At 46.4% G+C, this 10000-nt stretch overlaps 1 protein-coding gene across 1 annotated transcript in view; it reads right to left on the bottom strand.

The window, feature by feature from the left end:
- The window catches only part of sema4c (sema domain, immunoglobulin domain (Ig), transmembrane domain (TM) and short cytoplasmic domain, (semaphorin) 4C), a 95860-nt gene that overhangs the window by 51756 nt on the left and 34104 nt on the right, over nucleotides 1-10000 (bottom strand). The gene's annotated exons all lie outside the window — the stretch shown is intronic.

The following is a 10000-nucleotide window of genomic DNA, read 5'->3' as shown; positions in this document are numbered from 1 at the left end:
AACAAAAGCGTGTGATCGCATCAGCGGCGGCGTCGTTCTGATACATCCGATATATCTTGTTAACGTCTTGTAAAAAAAGAAAAGAAAAGAAATGTTTGAAATGCCCCTTTAGAGCCGCTGTCATCAGCATGTGAGCCACCCGTCGGTTTTCACGCACCTGAGCACACGATTTCCCATATTTGCATACAATTAATGATTTGCTAAACCGGCGTCGGGGCATCAGGCGATTCAAATGCATGAAGTTAATGTCAGCGACTTTCCTTTCGCATGCTGATTGGAATTCCCTTCCCGTCCTAATTACCTCAATTTGAAGCGGAACTGCTCGCCGCATTTGACTTTAAACAACCTTTTTCCACTTGATGGAAATGTTAAAAGAAAAAAAAAGAAGAAGAAGAAGAAGAAGACGAAGAAGAAGAAGAAGAAGAAGACGAAGACGAAGACGAAGAAGAAGAAGACGAAGAAGAAGAAGAAGAAGAAGAAGAAGAAGAAGAAGAAGAAGAAGAAGACCTCCCCATGAGAGTGGCGCATCACAGCCCGTCTCAGCGCTGCCTCCCCACCGGCAGCCCTGATCTTTCATGTCTCTCCCCCTGGGAGAGTCTGCACGCCTTCAAATCTCCATCTTCTCTCCTTTCATCCCTCCACTGTACCTCTTGCTCGATAACCCCCCCCACCCCACTGACCCTCCCACCCCCCCCACCAGCCTCCAACCCCGCTTCACCGCCCCCGTCCGTGTCACGGTCGGCTGGTCAGGCGTGGTCGGCTTATAATTCTTTGATCGGCGCTCTGATCTCTTCCATCAGCGCCAGGGGCTCCAGCTGATTACAGATGAAACGGATCTGATTTGGACTCTGACTGCGGGCCAAACACCTGCTCGGACCTGAGGAAGTGACAAGAGGAGGGAGGTGACGGGAGAGATGAAGCCGGACAGGCTGACGGCCATCTCACCGGACAGCGGGGACAGACAGCGGGGACAGTCTTTTGTGCTTTGGGACGCACGTGTGATGGAAGCAGATTGTACGCAAAGCTATTGGGAGGGGAGGGAGGGGGGGGAAGGGGGGGAGAGTTGAAAGCCTCAACAATATCTGATCCCTGATTGGACTCGTACATTTGATGTATAAGTCAAGATATCAGATTTTTTTTTTTTTTTTTTTTTTTTTTTTATCACAAGACAGAAAAAAGATCAAAATGAACCCAATAATTTGAACGAGCTTCAAAAACAGATATGAAAGCTTTAGTGCAGGAGTTTTCCATATGAAGAAATGTCCATTAAACAAGCTCAGACAATTGTGAATAAACCCACCAACACCAGATAAATCTCATGCAGACTGGAGACTTCCGGTTTAGGTCCATGCTAACTTCAACGGAGGTAAACTCATTAAATGTGGCTCCTCTCGACTTTCCAAATGTCATCAGACTAATTCATGCGGTGTTTTTGCAGCGACGGCGGCTGAGATGTGAGCACGCGTCGACAGGGTTTTTAGAATTACTCTCGCTGGCAGTAGGGGGAGACATCATTTCTGCACTGCACCTAATAAATATTTTATATCAACAGTGGATCAAATGGCTCCACGTACTTGGAGAGGATCGCTCATCCTGATGAACCCTTCGAGAACCGTCACAGACTCCACAGTTCCTCTCAGCTGGAGGAAGCGGTTTAGCCCCTTTCAGCTAAATGTTTTCTTTTTTTTTTTTTTTATGGCTTGCGGCTCGAATATTTCCGTCCGCAGTCACTCCTCGAATCAGCCCTGTTGCCGTCCGCAGCGGGTAGAAAACAAACTCCAAATGCTCCGCGTCGGCAGGATGTGCAAATACCGCAACCGTACGCGAACGCGAAAGCCGTATCAACAAACATTTGAAGGGTATCTGACCGAATCGACGGCCGAATCTGCTTCGAGGAGATGTCGACCAACCAAAAACAGCATCTCGGGGTGGAGTTATAGCGGAGCTCTTTCATTGCTTTAATCACTGGTTCTCGACCCCGTGCCCTTGAGCTTCATAGTTTTAATTCCAACCAATCACTAGAGCGGCTAATTTCCATTTCATCAGCGCTTCAGCCTCCGTGGTGAAATCCATAATCAGGGAAATGAGCAAGTCTTGTCTGGACATTAAATTAAATACTTTAAAACAGGGCTGGACGGCTTGATTTGAAACCTTTATCATGATGTGTTGTTACATTTATCCTGACGGATACAGTGATAATGAAACGAATCAAGTTTTGTAGGCGTGATTAAGAAAGAGGGTGTCGTCTTCCTGTGCCGAAGCAAGAAAAACTGCTACCAGAGTGATCATCTGCATCATATTACTACGTTCCTTGTTCACTTATGGTTTTGAATCCTGACCCCCGTATTTATGTCTCATTATTTCTTCATTGAAATGTTCCGGCATGTTTTAACAAAAGTAAATATAATTTATAACCTTCACTTAAGATTTATTTTGATTGCTTTATTCTTAAAAGTTATGAAGAAATAACTAAGGCACGCTGGGAAATGCTAATACGGCAACAACGCTGCACGGTAAACGCCGGGAGACGTGTTGAATCGTGATACTCAACACCGAGCGACTGAACACAGAAATATCACTCTGACAAAGAGTTTCCTTGAACACAAGCCGTAGTTTAACTTCTAACTCGTTCGCTCTCCAGGATATTCCACTCCAGAAATTTGCTGCGTCGCCTGTTTATTCGATCAACAGCTGATTGGTTAGAGCAAAATAACCGAAACTAAAATACCATAAACACGGGCTTAACCGAACATGAACATGGGAATGCGGTCAGATTATCAAGCTAATTTATCGAATATTTCTCAGAATTGATCACAGTTAAAGATGATCTACTTTTAGGCTGTATGTCGTATGTCATCGGTTGAGCTGCAGCTATCCTCGGCGTAATTATATCAGATCCAGACTTCTGAAAACAGCAATGAGAAAGCATCTGGGTCGCCGAGAGATTTCGTTTAATCCTTTAACCTGATGGTGGAAACGAGGTTTTTCTATTTACTTGACATTTAAGAAATGTGATTACTGCAGAAAGCCAACAATAACCAGGTTACTGAGGTCGGCGCAGACACACTGTCTGTGTTTTGCTCTCTCGTCATCGAGGTCTCACTCTCCCTTTTTTTTTTTTTTTTTTTTTTTTTTCCCCCTCCGGTCGACCTTCTGCTGTCAGCCCGGCGTGTGTCGTCTCTTGATGAGCAGAGAGATGGTCGAAAAAAAACAACAACACGTGCACTCTGCCCCGTCTCGACCCGGCCCGGCCCGGCCAGACCACGTCCTGGCCCCGGGGGGGAGGGGAGGGGTGCTGGGATAGCGCTCTGACCTGTCGTCGATGCACGTACACAAATGAGTGTGCGTGTGCGCGCTGGTCCGAGATCACTATGTGGTCACGACTCGATCAGCGTTGCTCGAGGCAACGGACTAGCTCACAAACAGAAGGCACACGCACACGCACACGCACACACACACACACACACACGCACACACACACACACACACACACACACACAGAACCTAATTAAAGATGAACAGTTTTTTGAATATACGACTGCACACGTACAGTCTGTTCCATGAATATGTATGGCAACACACTCTACACTCTATAAAAGGGATGCTTCATCACGTGTCATTTGCACGCACACAAAGTTTACAGCTCACATATGTCGCAACCTGCTCCTCACACACCGCTGCACTAATCAAATCACTTCGGTAAATACGCTCGTTTTTATCCACCGCCAGCCAGATCCAGACAAACACCAAAAAAAAAGCTGACAAACTTTCTCTGTTGTCTTTCAAAGCTCATTAAAAAAAAAAGAAAGTATTCACCGCTGTACGATTTAGCGCCGTAATCAGCTCTGAATAATAGATACGGCCGTATTGACGCCCGTGGGCACCCGACGTACTGTCTCATTTCACAACAACAACCGCTGGGCGTGTGAATGCAAAACACGACGACGCGCGCAACACACACGCCCACGCACACACCATCTCCCTCCCTCTTTTTCCCGCTTGTTTTTTTTTTTTCTGTTTCTGGCCGCCGGGCCCTGAAACACTCACAGTACTTTCTGGCTTGGGGACGGGTTGGACCGCCCACCTACTACGCTCCTGGGGAGGCTAATTGTCCGGCAGCACTACTTCTTTTTCTTTTTTTCTGCTTTCCCTCCCACTCTCCGTGTCCTCTTCCCCTTCTAGTCAAGGTCTGTTCTTTCGGGGAGAGTTCAGGAGTTCACGCTGAGCCCCGAGCCCTGGATCCCTGGATCCCAGTGAGGGGCCACAGGGCAGAGAAGGTTACACCTAGCTGGACTCCAGTGGAGGCGGCCCACACGCACACGCACACACACACACACACACACACACACACACACACACACACACACCTCTCAGTGGCGCACAGGTGCGGTGGGGGAGAGGAGACGGTGGCTCGAGAAGAATGACAGCCGATGGTAGAAAAACAGGACTGAAGTGTAGCTGTTCAGGACATGAATGACCTTGTGGGATTTCATGGTTAAAAGATTTATTATGCAGGGGACATGGAATATGTTTTATTTATTCATTTATACAGCTGTACTGCAGTCCTGCAGTAGGTGGATTTACGGTATGTTCTCCATGGATTAAAAAAAAAAACAACCCACAATACTAGATCCTCCATAGAAGCACTCTTTCTGCACGCACCGCACTGTTGCTGCCGCTGTACATCACTTCCTACGTTTAGCTCCTCCCACCCCCCCCCGACCGCCTCCTGTACTAGCAGACTGTTCCTCTCGGTCCGTGTTTGTTGTGTGGGATGTCGTGTACCTCGGGCTCAGGGACAGTCTGTGTTCAGACTCGCTGCAGAGCATCACATGAGCAGAGACGAACTTCATATGGCTATTTATGCGAGTGGTCAAAACGCGACCTGAGGTGCTTCCTGATCATTTGCATGACTCGTCAGCTCGGTGCGGACCAGAACCCAATTTAACTCTGTGAATATATGAGTCTGGGCACCCTCCATTTCGGGAATCGCTCGCAGCTGTTTCATCCAACTTGGCGTGGACGTCCGGTTAATTTTAACCAATCAGCAACGCACCGAAACCGGCCGCCGGTCTGCCGCCGCCGCCGCCGCAGCAGCTACCTACGGCCGGTGTCCACCGAAGCGTTTTTTTTCTGAGTACAACATATTTAAAAAAAAAAATTGTTTTCACGAACGCCAGCAGCTTAACGAGGTGCTGAGCGTTTATTCTGCGCCGAAATACCGGACGCTCATCGCAGCGAAGAAAACGGAAACTGTGAGCAACAGTTGACGCAGCCAGGCTGGTGACTGTTGAAGATAAAAAAAAAAAGAATAATTGATTACAGTTTAATTTCATTCATTTGGCGATCACACCTATCAAATACTAGCAACATTAAAATATTGAAGTTCGTTGATGAGTTTTGGGAACACACTAAAAAGGCATCAGAACGGGCAAAAGGTCAGATTTTAAACAGGAATCATCCCTTCGACCTACTTGAATTCCACTTTTCTGCACTATATGAACTTATTATGGATATTTTGGTGTGCTCGTCTTTCTATCACATCCAAACTAGATACTTTTATTCCAACCTTTCTGGCTGGTGATCCCTTCAATCAAAGTTAGCCTTTGTTGTTCTGCTCAACTAAACAGAAACTTCGACCTTTCTGACAAAAACGATCCTGTAAGTGTTCCTTGTTAGACAAAAAAAAAAGTGCAAAAACTAATAGAAAAGTCTGAATAATAAGATGTATTTACTCAGCTGGAACATTTTTCTCAGCTTTTTGTATCTTGTTAATTGTCGTAATAACATTTGAACCATTAACATGCAGTTTACAGCATATTAAGTTCACAGAGATGTTGTTTCCATAGTAATGTGAGGATGAGAGACTGTTTTATTATTCCCTGGTCACCTCTCTGAATACCACTTCCTCTTCTTTTATTTACGTCTCATTCATGAGCCATTAGAATCCGCAGAGTGCGAACAACAGGAAAATTAGAGAGAGACGCTTTCCCTCTGAGTCAACAAGGTGCCCTTGAGCAAGGTACTCAAACCCAGCTCTCAGTCAATGTGTTCAGTGACTGAGAAAAATGTCTGGAGATAATAAAAGACTTCAAGCTTCTGGTACTGGGCAGTTCCCAGTGGCCAAAATTAGCAAGCTGTGGTTCGACTGGGCAGCTTCCAGGAATGAATGTGCATTACTATAAAAAAAAATATATAAAAAAAAAAATGCAAAAGCAAAGCAGGACATTTCTGAAGCAGCGTGTGCACACTCAGCAGAAGACAATCCTTCCCTGGATGAATAAATGTATATACCCCCCCCACCCCCCACCCCAAAAAACAAAAAAAATGGCAACGACAGCTATCCGATCAGTTGGCGAAATCAACAGTCATCAGCTAAAAATGCATCCGGCTGACGCACAGCGCAGACAGATATCTGTTGAGGAGAAGGGAGGAGCGGTGAAAGGCGAGAGGAGGGAGAAGATAGCGGCGGGCCTCCGTGCTCTAACCCGAGGGTCTATTACTGCCTGATTGGAGCCATTAAGAGAGAAAGGCGATACGCGAACACGGCGTGCCGGACTCCTCCGGCCCCGGCTGCACATTAACCACCGCCTGCTCTCTACTTTGCTGAACACACGGGCTGATCGATAGCAGCGAGGAGGAGGAGGAGGGTGAGGAGGTGGCGAGGCGAGGCGAGGAGCAGAGAGAAAAGAGGTCCAGGTTTACGGGAAGATAAGCTCGGATCGATAAGAGAGACAAGGACCGCTGCTGCGTGAGGAGAAGAGGGAGGGCGGAGGAATGCGAGATGTGGAGAGTTCACACTCGCTCGCCTCATCAAACTTGATGGAGGGGAACCTGTATGTGTGTGTGTGTGTGTGTGTGTGTGTGTGTGTGTGTGTGTGTGTGTGTGTGTGGGCCGCCTCCACTGGAGTCCATCTAGGTGTAACCTAGGGCAAGGGCACGGGGGCAAGAATACTCTCTTGCTTGTGTCTGTGTGTATGTCCGTGTCACAGAAATACTGAGGACTGAGTGGAAAACTTTAAGGGGGGGGAAATTAATTCCTCACATTGCAGAGTCAGCAAAATGTGCCACTCCATCACTACAACAACAGCTTTCATTCGATATCTCATTCACTAATTCACTTTTAATTTGAAATTGATCTGCCATCAGTTAAACTCAACACTTCCTGTGGGTGCGTCACAATAAAAGCCCTGGTAGAACAGGATCCAGAGCAGCTCGAAGGGTTCTGTTTTTTGGGCTACTGAAAGGCTTTTCATGTGAAAAGGAAGCATCAGGTGTTGAAAAATGGCAATTATAAAGAATTTGAGACCATAATAGTTGAACATAACCTAACTCAAGTCATTTTTTTTCTACAGGCGCTGAAACACAAGACTGTATAAAGAAGTGGACGTAACTTTCGGGTCTGAATACCGAGGCCGATGCGAAAGTGCCTTAATCTGCAATACCACCGAGTGCCTCTAGAGGTCGGCTCCAAAAAGCCTCCCATTCAACCAGTCCCATCAAATCAATGTCACATTTTCTTTCCATAAGTTACCAAGGTTTTGTTTACTAAAGTCACTCCTTCTTATTAGTTTTCTGGCAGGTTATCTGAAAATAACCCCGTCATTAATTCGAAAATAACACATGGGGGGGGTCTATTTGAGTGACAGGTCTGTGCTGCTGTCAGGTTATGGCGATCAGTGGGCGGGACGTACTATCGTCGGGTTTCCAATCAGGTTGACTCAGATCGACCCTTTAACCTCTATATGCTGTTTTTTGTTGTTGTTGTTTACACATTCCTGCAGATGCGTCTCATTGAAAGCGGACGAATAAAAAAAAAAAAAAAAAAAAAAAAGACGCTTCCTTTTATGCCGCGGGGCTTTCAATATGCGAAACTTTTGTCGCAGGAAGCGTCGAGAGTCGAAGAGAAAATCAGCTTCTGACTGCCTTAAAAGCAGCGTTTCTGTAAGAAAAGAGAAATGACTCACGCCGTGCTGATGGAAGTCGAGCAGAGAAAATGTGCATTATGTGGAACTTATCAGCGTAACAGGTAAACACAGAAAAACTGGAGTTTGCATAAATATCAAACAGCAAATTAAAACAGGAGAATGTGACTATAAGCCTGTTTTCTATTTCGTTACAGTAAGTAAAACCCCGTTCGCCCTCAAGAGACGTCGGAGCGGGAGTTGGTGTTGCGTGACGCGTGTTGTGTTCGTGCGCGCCAACACTGCAAATCTCACTTAGTAATTGGGTGCGTTTAAGTGCAGCACATTTATCCGTGCACCCCCGACACCTGTCACGCGTGATGTACATTACTCCGCCTCCATCTTTCTTGCATTTTTTTTTTTTTCCCTCTCCTCCTCCCGCTGTCACTCCCTCCATCGTCCCGTCACCTCCCCTCTTTTTCTCCTCCCCCCCTCCTCCGTCTCCCCCCCCCCCACCCCCACCCCCACACGCATGTTCTCTCTCTCCGTGCGTCTGATGGCACCCTGTCAGAGAAAAGCTATTTATGATCGGCAACCAATATCCTCCCCGAGATAAACACACACTGGGCGAGCGGCAGATAGAGAGAAGAGAACCGGAATTATTAGTGGGAACGAGGGATAAGTGCATTGTGACAGTGAAGGAAACACACACTTATGGAAAAAATATGGATTGAGGAGGAGAGAAATGTTGCCGGGGGCTTGTTTTCTCACAGCTCTGTCTTTGTGTGTGTGTGTGTGTGTGTGTGTGTGTGTGTGTGTGTGTGTGTGTGTGTGTGTGTTTAAGTGCTTTTCCGTCGCCGCACTTCTGTATTCTGAAGTTGGGATAAAAATGCCTTTTTTTATCAGAGGCAATTTGCTAAAGTCTGCTGGAGCTGCCTGTCGCTCGATCAGACAGACGACTGACGGTGAATGAGAGAGAGAGCCCTTCACACACTTCAAAGAAGAGGTGGCCACCTACTAACGCACGCACACACGCACGCACGCACGCACGCACACACACACACACACACACACGCACGCACACAGTGACATTCAGTGTTTCACTATGACAAGGACGTCGGGTTGCTTGGAGTAGAAGAGGATAACAAAGCAGCGTTGGTTACAGCCTCCGGTAACAAAACTCGATCCTACGCAGCCATCTAAGGGTAGATTTTTAGGAATATACACCCACTGTAGCGTATAACAGATCATATATCGCGTTGGTAAATTCTTTTGCTTTCATTAACGGGCTTTACAGATGCAGATAGGAAATATTTTGTTTGGCTTTTTACGCGAAGCTAAGCGCATGTTTCCAGCTTCATGGTGAGCTGACGAGACGCGAGAGTGGCATCGATCTTCTCATCCAGCTCTCGGCGAGGACGCAGCCTGGGGTACTCCCCCGAAACGCTGACCTTTTTTTTTTTTTTTTTTTTTTTATATATCCTGCTTTAATAACTGTAAAGTCGACCGAAAAAGTGGGAAAATGGTGGCGTAGCTGCGCCGGACAGCTGCAGTCTGGAAACCCAGTTAGCTTTATTGTTTGCCATTTTGAAAGGCCGACCAATCAACATCCGGTGTCGGCGACGAAGTGCAATGACGATGAAGTGTTGTTGTTTTTTTCTAGATGTAGCTGCAGCGGTGGGAGAATTATGGCACGGTGGTCAATGCTGATTGGTTAAAGGCTGCACCAATAATTCCAAAGCTAACCCGACGTCTACGTGGCCAGATATTCACGCGTGGGGCTCATATGAAAATATTTTGCCCTGTGGTGGGTTATAATTAGAGCAGTTTTCTTAACCTGCAGTTACGTCTGCAGATCTAACGACGGGACTTCGAACAAGCCCGACATCCTCAACCAATTGGATGGATGCGGCAGCCTGGAAGTAAAAAAAAAAAAAAAAGAAGCAAGAAAGCACTCCCTTAAAGCGCACGGTAATCATTTCAGATAAAAGTACATATGTATTTTTTTTTTTTTTTTAATCAACTTTCATCAACTTCTCTCGTCTGAATTTAGGCAGCTGGAACGAGTCAGATTTCAGTGAATAAATCAAACCGAA

The sequence above is a fragment of the Embiotoca jacksoni genome, unplaced genomic scaffold (genome assembly GCF_022577435.1).
Source record: "Embiotoca jacksoni isolate LCO1_2020_lvr unplaced genomic scaffold, fEmbJac1.0.p SCAF_37, whole genome shotgun sequence".
Lineage (NCBI taxonomy): Eukaryota > Metazoa > Chordata > Actinopteri > Embiotocidae > Embiotoca > Embiotoca jacksoni.
Note: the sequence above shows the minus strand (reverse complement) of the source record. Positions and strands in the feature narration are given on the sequence as shown.